Here is a 14,126-nt window from a genome sequence, read left to right on the forward strand (position 1 = left end):
TGGCCCAGAGTGTGTCAACATTTGCCAGAATTGCCAGATGGCCAGTGCAGGTCTGGTTCGGTCCAATGTTTTTACATGCTAAATGAAACTGATATGTTATTTAAGTAATCAGCCTTAGAGATGATTACAGCAAAACCCCTTCATAGAAATAATTAGAGATAAGCTGTAGTCATTTACCATACAAAATAAAGCTGTTATGGCTTGTTGTCACTGAAGAGACAAAGATGGACACCTCAATTCTCGCATTCCTCTACATCTTATCCACTATATCTCCCTTTAACCAAGTTCCTTATGAGGTTGTTTCATTTTCAATAAACCTCTCTCTCTTCTACTCCCTCTCTACCTCTACAGCCTTCTCCCTGTTTTGGCCTGTCATGGTAGAGATGGTATAAGAGCAATCTCGTTAGCTAAAGGCTGATCCTTGTTCAGAGAGAATAGTTTGAAAGCTACAGACAGTAGAGGCTGTGCAGAGCACTTCATTGTCATGCTGACAGTGATGAACCACAGCATTAATAAATCCATCACTTCAACCATCATGTCTGTCATATGTTTGTGGCTAAAAGAAAACAATATATCATTTCATACCATGCATACAACTTCTCCCTTGTGGTGGATTAACCTTAAATCAAATCTTTTAGTTTGATACCTACCATAGAACTGATAAAACCTATTCAATTAGCATACTGAAATGCCAAAAGTATATGGAAGTCAATATGCCCAAATGAGAATATTCTGTCTGAATGTCTGTTTGAAAACCCCCTCAGTTTAGTGGTGTATTTTCAATGGTGTTGGTTATTAGATTTCACAATGGACATACAGGGTCCTAATTTTGTGCCAGCGCAGATCAAGCACAGTGACCTTGTGCCAGCAAAGTGGTCATTTTGCTGGGCATGACTGGATTTTTTCCTGCCTGCACCTGTTCTGTAATTTCTTGGCTTGCCATGACGTTGCTTGCGTCACCTTAAGCCGGGCACACATTCAAAGGTGTTTCCAATCATAAGCGACAGTGAAAAGATTGAGCAGTGCACATTTAACAACTGAAATTTGAATTTTCTGTCGTTGTTAATGCACACACATAACGCCGGCTGTCGTTGAGGAGCACAAATCTAAAGATCATATATTCAATATTAAAAAGACTGACAATAAACGGACGCAGTTCTCTGGCGAGAATGGCGAGAATGTTATTTTTTGTGGTACACAAAACACACACACGTACGCACACGCACACGCACACGCACACGCACACGCACACACACACACACACACTTGATCCCACTCCCTCACTACATGGGTTGATTATATCCTGATATTATCCAACAATAGGCTACCTGGCTAGCTATCAATCATTGGCTTGACTGATTTGCCAAATATCATTTCTTTACAGTACCATGAATAAAGCTTAATAACATAAAAATATTCTAAAATTTAAAATAAAAATCATAGCTCCAAAAAACTATATTTGAGGCCACAAAAAAGACAAGATTAGAACAGAATTAAACCAGGGATTTTAAGCGTTACTTTTCATATCTGTTAGATTCACCCAAGATATGCAAGATATTTGCTGCCCTATCCTCTGAATCATCCTCCTCCAAAGACTCAATCAACCTCACCGTGTGACACTCATTCTGCATCCTCAACACTGCTCGCCATTTCACTCATTTTCCAGTTATGTGACACAGGCTTCCTGCCTGTGACTGATGTCCAGGATGAGATTACGTGTACAACCATTAAATTCCATTTGTTATCTTCCATCTTGTATAATGCAGTCTGTGTCTATGGGTTTCTGTCTGTTCTGTACACTCAAATTGAAATTCAAATAGGCTTATTGACATGAAATAAAAAGGTACTTATTGCCAAAGCAAAATATACAAATATGAATTTAAATGATAATGACAGTACTAACAATAAAAGTGGAATAAGAGACTAGTTCTAAAAACGATTAACAAATCATTCCAATTCATTCCAAATAATCATTAAAACAATTTATCTGAATGGTGTTTTAGGCTTTCACTTGAACTATGACAGGTAAAGGCATATGTAGCAGCTAATGTGGTATACTCGCTTCTTTCCCCTTCTTTCCCCACACCCTGACTTCACATTTGCAAGAAAGTTTTCTCTTGTCTCTCTCTCCCTTGTTTGCAATAAAGACCCTGTCTTCTTTGTTTATGTAAGTATGTAAGTGCCTTGTCCTGAGTCCTGCTTCTTAACAGCATGCCTTTGGGCAATGTCTGCTGCTGCGTGGAGATGGGATATGAGTGTTCACATTAAGCTGTTATAGTGTACAACAAGCACGTCCCGCAACACACATTTGAACATTACATCAACAGGAAGTCTTGGAACATTGCAAATATGTAGTGAAATGATGCATATCCAGTTGTCTCATGTGCTATTGTTCTGCCCTCTTCACTTGCCCATCTATGTAGAATTGGCAGATAGCTAGCTGGTTGTAGGTTAGGTTTATTGTCCTGCCATTTTCTCTGTGGCTGCAAGGTCTGGAAGTATTCCTCTTTCAAGTGCTTCCAGAAGATGTCGGCAAGACTCTGCACCTTTTTCCAATGCTTGGAATACAGGGTTTTTTAGGTTGAAGTCTCCCGAAGGAGCAGGTAAGGTTTCTATCTTTTGAGTCAGGATCATGGCAGGTGTTAGCACTGTTGGCATATCTCGATCTGTGGACACTGGAACTAGTAGTCTGTTGTTTATTATAGTATTTGAGAGTCACAATGAATGTTGGAAAGCATGCCATCAAGGATTTGCCGTGCAATGCCCTCCATGTGGAATGCGTGAGGAGACCTGAAATCCCAAGGGCATCCTTTACCATGAAGATAATTTTCCAACTCTTCATTTCCAGTGTCAATGTTTAGCTCTCTGCAGGCACCAACAAAGTTGGTACTTCTGTCTGACCGAAGGAGTTCAACTGGACCTCTGATAGAAAATAACCTCCTCAAAGCATTTATGAAGCTTGAAGTTGACATTCTCTCAATTACTTAAATGTGAACAGCTCTCATTCCCATACATGTACACAGGACTGCCCATGTTTGGCCTATCCCATGGGTCAAACCAACATAAGAGAATGGAGGCCCTGGGGTGAGTCGGTCTAAAGTTCCTAGGATCCATAAGCCTGCTGAATCGCTCAAATCTGTGTGAACTTAGCTGAGCATTCATGGTGTTTGTGCTGAAAGTTGTGAGATCTTACCTGTGTGTCTTTTTCTGGTTCCGCAAGTTCATATTTCTCAGTCTGAATGTTGTCTGTTTTTGAGAGAGAAAATCTGGACCTGTAAACCAGTTTGTGTGCTTCAGCTGTGTGTACAGGTCTGGATCCATGGTCGGCTGGGTTATGTTCAGTACAGACAAAGTGCCACTGTTCTGGATCAGAGGACTTTCTGATATGTGTGACTCCATTGGAGACATACACATGAAACCAGGTTGAGTTATGAATGTACCCAAGCACGATCTTACTGTCGGTGTAGAATTTAGTTGTGTGGAATTCAATGCAATTCCTGCTTCCTCCAATATTAGGCCATCTCTACCACCAGAACTGAGTTTGAGATGTGGAATAGTACAAGCTGGTTTGGGAGCTATCTTAGATTTTCCCATGATGAACCCGATGTGGCATTGACCTTCAGCATCGACAGTTCTCAGGTAGGCTACTGCTGCTATGGCAGAGTTGGAAGCTCCTGAGAAAACACAGAGCTCTCTTTGTTGGGCTTAAAGTAGGGAGACTGGAACATATTGCCTTGATATGCAGAGACTTTCTAATTGTTTCAGTGAACCTTTCCAAGTTCTCCACTGAACCTCTTTGCCCTGGGAAATAGGAATATCCCATTCTATTGTATCGCTGATTTTAGGACCCAAATGCAGAGATGACTCAGAGACTGGAGTCTTGCCAGGATGCACGTCTGGCAACACTTGATATACTCCTGGATATCTTGCTCCATGCTGGGCCAGAAAAAGCATTGTCTTGTCATCTTAATTGTGCTTTCCTGCCTTTGATGTCTGGCAAGGTCATGCACCCCACACACAAGGCTTTTTGTACCAGTCTTTAAAGCAACACAAAGATTTGGTATAACACTTCATCCTGGATTTCTAAGTCTCTTGCTTGATCAGTTCCAAGGCCTTTGTATCCTATCTAGAACTTTCTCACCGAGGGATTTTGAAATGGTGGGGTGAAGCTACTGACCTTGCTGAACCTCTTTTAGGGTTATCACAGGGAGAGGGTCTTGTTATGGTGGCTCGAGGCCCTGGATATACTGGACCAGCTGTGTCGCTCTGGAGCTGGTCATGTGCAACAAAGACTCCCTTAACAATTATACTGCTGTATGAAGCTGAGAGAAGACCAGACTGGGCTGTGAGAGCACAGAGTTTGTCTCTTTGCCCAGTATCTTTGGGCAGAAGGTGTCCCTGACTCCATAATCACCAACTTCATCAGCTTCGTCAAGCTGACTGTCATAACACTCGGTGAGAAGTATATTGCCACTGCTACATGTGACCCTTTAGGCATTGACTGAATTCAGTCAGTGGATGTGAGAAATCAGGATGGGCAGGGACCACACAGTGTAATAGACTCTCCTTTAGATCAAGAAAGGCAGTGTCATATTCTTGGGGTTTGAGTTTCTTGCATGGTCCCATATTTGCATTTGCCTTGACTTTTCCCCTCCTCTTCTATCCAGCACTGAAGGCAAATAAAATTGTTTGCATGGTAGAGCAATTAGGAATGAAATGCTGATAGTAACATACCATCTCCATAAAGGATTTGATTCTTCTCATTGAGGGGGTACACCCGTCATCTTCCATGAGATCAACCTTTGACATCATGGATTTGACTTCCATCTTCCATCTACCTCTACCCTCCCAATGACTTCCTCTCCTGATGCAAAAACAATGACAGCTGCTGAAGTTCAGATCTCCAAAGAGTTATCGGTTTTGGTTCTGACAATATATTTTCTTCTTGCATTCTTGGCTCTGCTTCCTCACTGAACAGCAATGAAGAGAAACAAATCCAAGACACTCTATTCCTTGGATTTGTTTCTCTTCATTGGATTTGTTTCTCTTCATTGCTATTCAAGTCTGAACACCCCAACTTCCAATGAGCAGCTCTCTACAACACATTGGAGCCAAGACAGGCCAAAAGCACAGAACAGTTCGTGAAATGACTTGACTCTGCTTATTTAGCACTATCGTTTGCATCACCTGGTGCTGTGATGTACACATTCTCATAACATTGTTCAAGGTCATTGTCGCTTTCAACAGTTTGTCTTCACTCACACCTAGGGCAGCTAGTTTAATGACTGTGGCTCCTGATGTGTCTGTTGGGCCTGCTGAGTTTCTCAGGACAGTTTGGACAGTTTCTCTTGGTATGGCCTCACTCACAGCATGCCACGCACAGGCGCTCCTGCCTAAAATGTACAAGAGCCTACAAGACAGTTTTTTTTCTATGCTTGGTCAAATGAGTGCTGCTTAACTGTAGTCTGGTTGCTTTGAGTGCACGTGGTCAAGCAAACCAACTACAGTCCTCATATAGCTATTGTCAAACTGAGAAGCAGGCGTGACACTTAACTCAGCCTGGATAGAGGGCACCACCAGGCAGCTGGATATCACTACATAATCATAATCATCTGGACATGAGCAGTCTTATGTCACATGTCCGTCCCATCTCCCCCAAAACAGGATGCTCTTTCACATCAGACTGCATGACTAACTTCACACCGGTCAAATTCAGGGAGGCAGAATCAAGGAGTGGCTGGCCTGTACCTGTGAGCATCAGTACAGAAGCTCAATTCAGATGTCCAAAATATTATGTACTAACCCTCAAATAGCTACCATTGGGGATATCAGAATGCTATCATAAATCAACAGGACCATCATACAGGGAGCACCATTCATTCATAACCACCTAATCTAAATGTTACTGTTGTTATGGCGATCATCAAGTGGGTGCTTCCCATCTCAGGGCTCACAAAACCTCCAGAAGGCTAAGCAATAGGTTCTGGTGTCCCAGAACCTCCTCCTCCACACCTGCTCTCAACAACCAAAAATAGCTACAATCACCAACATCACCCTGTGCCTAAGCTTATCCCTAGGTCCCGACATTACCCAATGATTTCTAGCCTGCTCAGCAGTTCAGAAACTGAATGGTACGAACAAGCATAGGCTACAGGCCCGCTTACGAGTTCAGGAACAGAACTGTATCAGCAAACAGTAAGTTTAGCTATATAAGACATCTACTAACTAATACAACCATGCTACAAACAAAAAATGGTCCCTAACCTATAACTGCAGTGACTTTGTGACCCAGTCAGTATGTTTTCTTCTTAGTCACAGCCACTCACTGGCTCCGATTGCTGCTTAGTCTTAGTTGCCTGCTCTAAGCTCTAGCCACGAATGCCTAATTCACCTGGTAGTGTTAAAGTTGTCTAATTCACCTGGTAGTGTTAAAATTGACTTTGCTACAAACCTTTGGCATGCAACTTACTCGGGGCTCACTGTTGCTTTCCAACCCCGCTGTTGCACCTCCACTGAAAACAAAGTGTACCTAAGCATTTTCTTTCGTGTGCCTCATTTACTGCATCCTCCCATGGCACTGTAAACTCCAAAATACACAATCTGCTACACCACACCAAGTTTGCCTTTAAGGTAGTGCTCACTGTTTCATTTGAGATCATCCTAATTTATGCCTGCCCCAAAATGCCTCACTCCTAACCTTTTCTCCTTCACAGACAAAACCAATTTATTCCTTCCTATCAGCTGGAAAATTGATTTCTAACCATTCTCATAATACTGTTATGTCAGATCTTCTATTAATCTCTAATTAATCTATTTACTACAACAAATAACCAATACACTTGACAGCCTCTGCATCAACACACTAAATTAAATCTTCCATTCTACATTATGGAGGCAAATAGGCCAAAACTGACTTTGGACTTTAGGAATGAAAATGACTTGTGCTCTACGCCATGACCCAGGAATGAACTACCTCTTCCATGCTAACTTGATAAGCTTCCACAATATTCTTAATATGTCTGGTGTGATTTTGTATTGCCAGTAGGGAACTCTCTTTGGCCCTGGGGCTGATGAAGCCCTTGCCTGCCTTACTACATTTTGCACCTCTTTCCATTTGGGAGGCTTATCACTCCAACTGGGCAACCCTATTTCTCCTTTTCCTATCTGCATGCACCTTTCCTAGGTGGTCTTCTAACTTGTGCTTTGTTGCTTCTCTTTACTAAATAGAGCTTTAACACATTTTAATGGATCCTTGCAGAATACTTTGTAGAAGAAAATTACAACTGATGGAATCTTGAGGTGCTCAGCAGCTAAATCTGCAGAGGAGGATATATTACCACCCAAGACAACAGAGAACAATTTATTCTATTATCTTATTAAAAGTGGTGTCTCAATAGAACATTCATCACCATCTCCTGCGGTAAGAACATTTGTAGCTCTAAGTAAAACAGTCTCTGTGTAATGTTAAGAGCAGAAGCCAGATTGGTGAAATGAGACTGAAGAAATTAAATCATTACTGATAAAAAACAATTAGTCCACAATAAATTCAACAATCTAATATTAACAAGACTAAACTTTACATCAATAGATTAATCTCAATCTAAACAATCAGGATTATCACTGAGCACTATTACATTTCTACTGAAACCAAAGGGATGACTGTCACTTATAGCCAGCTCTTCAGGCTAGCTCAGCATTTCAGAGACCTTAATCAAATTTACAGAAATTACATTTGATCCTATATCTTCTGGGACATGTGCTTGACAGTCTAGTCACACGCCAGGAGGAGTATTGTGAGGATCTTTTGGAGCAGCTGATGAAATGTATTTACTTCTATGATGTGATAGATTTTACACCATTTACTTGAATGTTCAAATGTGCAACTCTCATTTTTTGCTAAACATTTGTTTAAATCACAGCGAGTTTCTCAAAGAGATGTATACTGGTAATAGTATTAGAGTGCAGGGTATGGGTCGTACTCTAGGGGTGCACCATGACCTTGAGGTATGGGGATGCAGCTCTGTTAGTAGTTTTGTACACCCATACTAGGTTTTTGAGCAAATGGAAGGGGTGATCTAGATGGGTTATGTGGGAGAATTCAGGGAGGTAGAAGGCAAGGCAGAGTGCAGTGTCTGGATGAAGTGAAGGGGCTAAATAGAGTACTTAAGAAACCTAGCCAGAAGGGAGTTACAGTAGACCAGATGGGTGATGACTAGAGTTTGCACAAGGAGCTGCAGAGTCTTTGGTCAGACAGGATCTGATGTTGCAGATGTTGTACAGTGCAAATCTGCCTGCCCATTATGGCCTGGGATATGCTTATGCTTGTTTTCAAGCTGTAAAGTCTCGGGGAAAAAAGAAGATAAAAAAGATGAAAGGTAAGTTAACTCTTATAGGCAGACCTTTGTAAGTCCTTTGTACAAAGTTATTTTCCTAAATTGGGTGTCCTTTAGGTTATATAATTGGAGCGCTTTTGCAGTCCTTTCACACCGCACTTATAAGGACTCAGTTACAATAAGATATCATAAAGATGGATGTCCTTTAAAGGGCAAGAGGTCACCTTATTAGTTGCTGGGGAATTGTACTGCTGAATTAGAATGAGGGATCCCATGACTAGCCTGACACAGAGGCCACTGAGGTGTACAGGGGAGAGGGAACAGGGAATAGAGATGGAGAAAAAGACAAAAAGAGCGAGATAGAGATGACGAGAGAGAGAGACTCAGTAGGTGTATAGTGGTTATGTGTGTGGGAAAAGTGAGAAAGGGAGGGTGAGGAAACAGGTGAGAGGGACAGCGAGAGAGTGAGAGACAGTGTGTGGGACGAAGAGAGAGAGCCATCTCCGAGTAAACGATTGGAGCTGTGCTCCCCTGTTGTACGCACCAGATGGTGTTCATTGATTATTCATTGCATGCGATGGATGTCACTGTCACCGCACACGGCTCTGCTCCATTCTGCTCTCTGCCTCAGTGCAGCTGGGGGCAGAGATGGGGGTGGGGAGCGCTGTGTTGGGCTAGAGTTAGAGGGAAGGTGTGGATGCTGTGGGGTTAGAGTGGTGATTGCAGTTTTTGAAACTGCATCACAGTATTTTAAATTTAACAGACACACACAAGTACACATGCATGCCCAAATTTATGCATGCACACTTGCACAAATCCATGTACATGCATACACATTTTCTTTTAGTGAGGCGGTCAATTACCATGCATTACATGGTAAAAAGACCCGTTTGACTCACACACAAATATTCACAGAGAGACACAAACACACACACACACACACACACACCTCACAGCTCAGCAGAACAACCGGCCACACATGCAATATTAAGAGCTCAAACAGCACAATGAGGGAGAGAGGCTTTTTTAATTTGCGTAAATTAACTACATAGATATCACTACAACGGTAAAATTAGATGAGGGGAGAGGAGGCGATGGGCTGGAATGTGGCAACAGCACCCGCTATAGAGATGGCTTCCAGGGTGGATTAGACATTGGTCAGTGTTGATTGTATTTGAGGCATCAGCAGATATTCTTAGCAAAGAACTATTAATCTGCACGGCTCTGTATGCCTCATTTGAATTTCATTTACCGTGCATCATGCAGAGTATGGGATCCATACTTACCATAATGTTAGAGTTAGGATTAATGTTTCTGAGTGACTGAGGAATCTGAGGGAACTGTGAGATTCATACCTTGAGTTTACAGAGATGAATCCCACCACCAAACACATACAAACACACACACACACACACACACGCATACACACACACACACACACGCAAACATACACACCAAAGTGTTCAATTACTAATACGCAATAGACCTTCTCCCAAAGACCCAGGCGAAGTTGTTTCGCTCTATCTCTCTGTGATGGAATTCACGATTGCTCTGTCACTTCCAATTTGCATTCTTGATGACTGAGGAGGAGACAGAGAGAGAGAGAGAGAGAGAGAGAGAGAATGTAGCAGGGAGACAGAGATAAGACACAAAAGCGTGACGTATTTATCTGCATGTGCACGTCGGTCACGTCATCTCTAGAGTGCATGTCATGGCATGCACATGCGTGACTTGGGGCGGAGAGGTTGAGCAGAGAGTTATCCATCGATGTTGTGAAGAGGGCGAATGCCTGGAGGTATTGATCTGGTTGTATCTAATGCTGTTCTTATGCCTTCCCCTGAGACTCGAGGTGTCAGGTGAAACAGAAGCCCCACAGAGTAATCAGGCTATTACTGTGCTGACAGAGTTCCGACAGGGCAGCCGCTGAGTAAAATGGATGGACACAGCGCTGAAGTAGATCCACAAATTGACAATCTTCAATAATGACTAGGCGTGTGTGGAGGAGTACTATGTTAGCGGGCCCTTATGGTACTAAAGTGATTGCGGTATTGACATTGAACGGTAGAGTCATCGAGAGAGACACACTGAAAGACTTGTATGCAGACAGATTGAGGCAGACAGGAAAACTGCGCCGCTGTAATGAGTCTCTCCACAGGTGAGGAATCTGTGTGGCTCTGTTTGAAGTCCCTTATCAGAAAAGCAGGTGGTTATTTCGCAAAGATGCAAGTCTCTGTGATAGGCTCTGAAGCGAGTGAGGAAGGGAGATTGTTCTTTGTTGCTACCACCCTTTAATTTCAATCACCACCCAAATCATTTTGATTTTGTCTCTTGATTTCATTCCAGTCGAACAGCCAATACTGAATAATTCATTGTTCTGTCACAGCCTGTCCCCAAATGATCTGGAATCAGGGATTAGAAATGCCTTTACTGAGTCAGAATTCATGCGTCACCACTCACAGGCTACTCTACTGTAGCTCATACCTCACCAAGGACTAATTTATAGGAGACACTGAAGATCATAATTCTCAAATTTCATACCTTGCTCACAGATTTAGTTTTTTACCACCTTGGTTTAGCAGAAAATCAATGTGGCTTTTTAAAATCTAACACAGACAAGAGTATGAAATACAAACCACAATCTCTCTCTATGTGCAATATATATAACTTAAAATCAGTGCAGTGCAATCAATGCACATGTGACTGGATAACAGGCTGGAGCTTGTTGCTCTTTGCCTCCCTGTGTCTATTGGCCACTGTTCCCAATGAGAATACTGGCACAACTCAAACATGAACAAGAGTGTGAAATCTCCTGTGTGCACAGATGGCATGCATTTTGTCACCACAGCTTGTTAGTAATACATACCCACACACCAATATACACACACATGCACCGCGCACACATACACACACACACACACACACACACACACACACACACACACATACACGCGCGGCTTGACCCTTGGCGAAAGACCATCCATATTGTCCAGGCAAAATGTTGTTTGCAGCACAACTGTCATCACCACATGTGGCCACTTAAGTGTGAAAGCATGTGTACTGTATGCTTGACAAAGCACAGCTATTGTAAGTCACTCACACAGCAGAGAACGTGCTCATAAAGCACCATTAGCATAATACACAAATGCCTGCATACTCCACAGCCCTACACCTACAAAGATACAGACGCACAAACAGACACAGGCACACGCGCATGCGCACACACACACACACACACACACACACACACACACACACACACACATATCGTCCACAGCTTTTTGACTGAGGTAGAGAAATGGTGGGAAATATGAACAGAGCTTTCCTCATTAGTCCTCACAAAGCCCAGGGGGCAGTGAGTGGTTTAAGGTTCAAAGCAGACTCACTAGGAGAACTCGATTCTTTTCTAGGTCAGGAAAAATAGATGCCAAAAATATGCGTATCAGCTGAGTATGTGAACAAGTGCAGTTTTAAAAGGACAGACCATATAGACCTTGCTATTGGTCCTCTGCGGACAGTTATCCTTTGTAAGCAGTAGGCCTATGTAATGACCTTATAGTATAAAGAGTATACTTGATAGTAGTAGTAGTGTGTGTGTGTGTGTGTGTGTGCATGTGTATCCGTGCACCCATATGTTGCCTGCGAGAACAATGTATTTAGGAAAAATGCTAATTAAGGAGACATTTTGTTATGGAGCAGGTGTTTGAATTGCTGACAAGGACACAATTGTTAAATGGAACCAGTGCACTGAGAATTGCAACGGGGACATCTGAGTTCCTCTTACTTTGCCTTTTTATTGCGCCATAATTAAAATGAATTGTCTTTATTGGTGTTGTTTTTCTCTCTCAGTCCTATGCTTTACGGTTCTATTGATTTATTATTGGCTGTTATTCCAACCCGCACTGGGCTTGTAATAGTTTTAGCTCTGAATTTGCTCCGAGGCAGAATCAAAACGTGAGATCCAGGCTTTGTTTCTGTTTTGTTCCACTCTCCACTTGATGAATCTGAATGGAAAAATTTGCAATGGAACAGAAAAAAAAAAGAGTGCGCTTGAGAGATTGTCGGTGGGTGTCATCTTGCATTAAATCTGAAAGGACTCACAGTAATTGCTTGAGTGCAGGGCCAGGTCCTAGGCCGTGGAAATGTTATTACTGCTTTGGTTCTCTTGACAGTTAGGGATTAATCAGCTTTTTATATCTTTAATGAAACTTTAAGTATTTGCTGGTCTGCAGAACTTTGGAGGGGCGGCAGATAAAGTGTATCTGCATCAAACGTTGATAAGGAATAACTTTGTAGTAGACATTCACGAATAAAGCCAGCTAATGGTGCGCTGCAGTTTGTATTAGTTTGTATTAGAACGACCTGTCAGCCTGTCAAATCAGAGCTGGCGGGGAATGCTTGTAATGCTGCAGTAATGCAACTGTGATTCTGAAATTCTCTGACCTTTTCTTTCAGTGCCAAGTGTAGCACAGGCTGTGATCAAGAGTCATTACCTGAATACAGACTGTGTTAGTGGTTCAGTGAACAGGTGCATCTCTGAATGCAGCCTGCACCTGGCAGACCTTGGGTTCAAAGTCTGCATTTTCATGATTTAAAACCTCAACCTAAACTGACCCGGCAAAGTATTCCTGTGTGCTTGCGTCTATGTATCTGTGTGTGTGTGTGTGTGTGTGTGTGTATGTGTGTATCTATGCATAAGAGAGGCCGTATGCGAGAAGAAGAGAAGAGAGGATGATTAAATTCTAACAACTCACTTGAATAGTCTGCATTGATTTTACATATTTTTTAACCAGAATTTTGTTCTGTATTGGGCAATAATTGCACTGCAGTGCAATTCTGGCTTTTTACAACCCTTTGTTGTTGGCACGTGCACGCACACGCACACGCACACGCACACGCACGCACACACACACACACGCACACACACCAACGAAAACAACCTAGCTTTTTATATATTGCTTTAAATGTCATTGCTAAGTGGTTTTGTCCTTGGGGGGATGATGCACCTTACAGCTGACCCAAGCAAGGACAAACCTCTCACTGTGTCTGTCCTTTACTCCCAGAAGTGCTGCTGCAGTAGTCATGGCATTTAGAGGGCAAGGTATGCACCAAGTAATTAGCGAGCACCTACTGCACCTATTCATCTCTGAAATAAACAAAGCAATGGTGCAGAAATGAGTGTGCCAACATGCAAAATGATGAAATGAAATGCAACTGTCAAGTTCACAGGCGTGTGTATGTGTGTGTGTGTGCGCGCGTGCGTGTGTTTGTGGTGGGGGGGTGGGGGAACAGGGGCCAGAGGGAGTGGTGCTGTGTCTCTTGATGCGCCAATCACCTCTTAAACATGTAAATGTATTCAGCCACTGATTGACAGCTCATTGTGTTACATGCCCGGAGATCTTCTTCAGAACATGTCTCTCTCTCCCTCTCTTTGTCGCTCTCTCATTTTCTCCCACCTTCTATCTATAGCTCATCCTTTCTGGGGAGCAAGGCAGCTTGCGTATGGCCACTCTGAGTGAAAATAGAAGCAATCATTTATTCATCGATTGAAACATCAGAGGACTAAGAGGGAGTGAGAGAGTGGGAGCAACAAAGAGCGGGAAAGACAGAATGGCTGAAAGATGAGGAATAAAAAGAGGGGGAGGACAGAGAAGTGGAATGGAGTGGAGATTAAATAAGGAGAGGAAAGAAATGTTGGGCAAACAAAAAGTGGCTAGTTTTGTTGTAAGAGGAAGACATCAGAACATACAAACAAGAAATATCAAAAGATGGAGGTAAAAAAAGAGAAAAACACAA

Source organism: Centroberyx gerrardi, chromosome 2 (genome assembly GCF_048128805.1).
Source record: "Centroberyx gerrardi isolate f3 chromosome 2, fCenGer3.hap1.cur.20231027, whole genome shotgun sequence".
Classification (NCBI taxonomy): Eukaryota; Metazoa; Chordata; class Actinopteri; order Beryciformes; family Berycidae; genus Centroberyx; species Centroberyx gerrardi.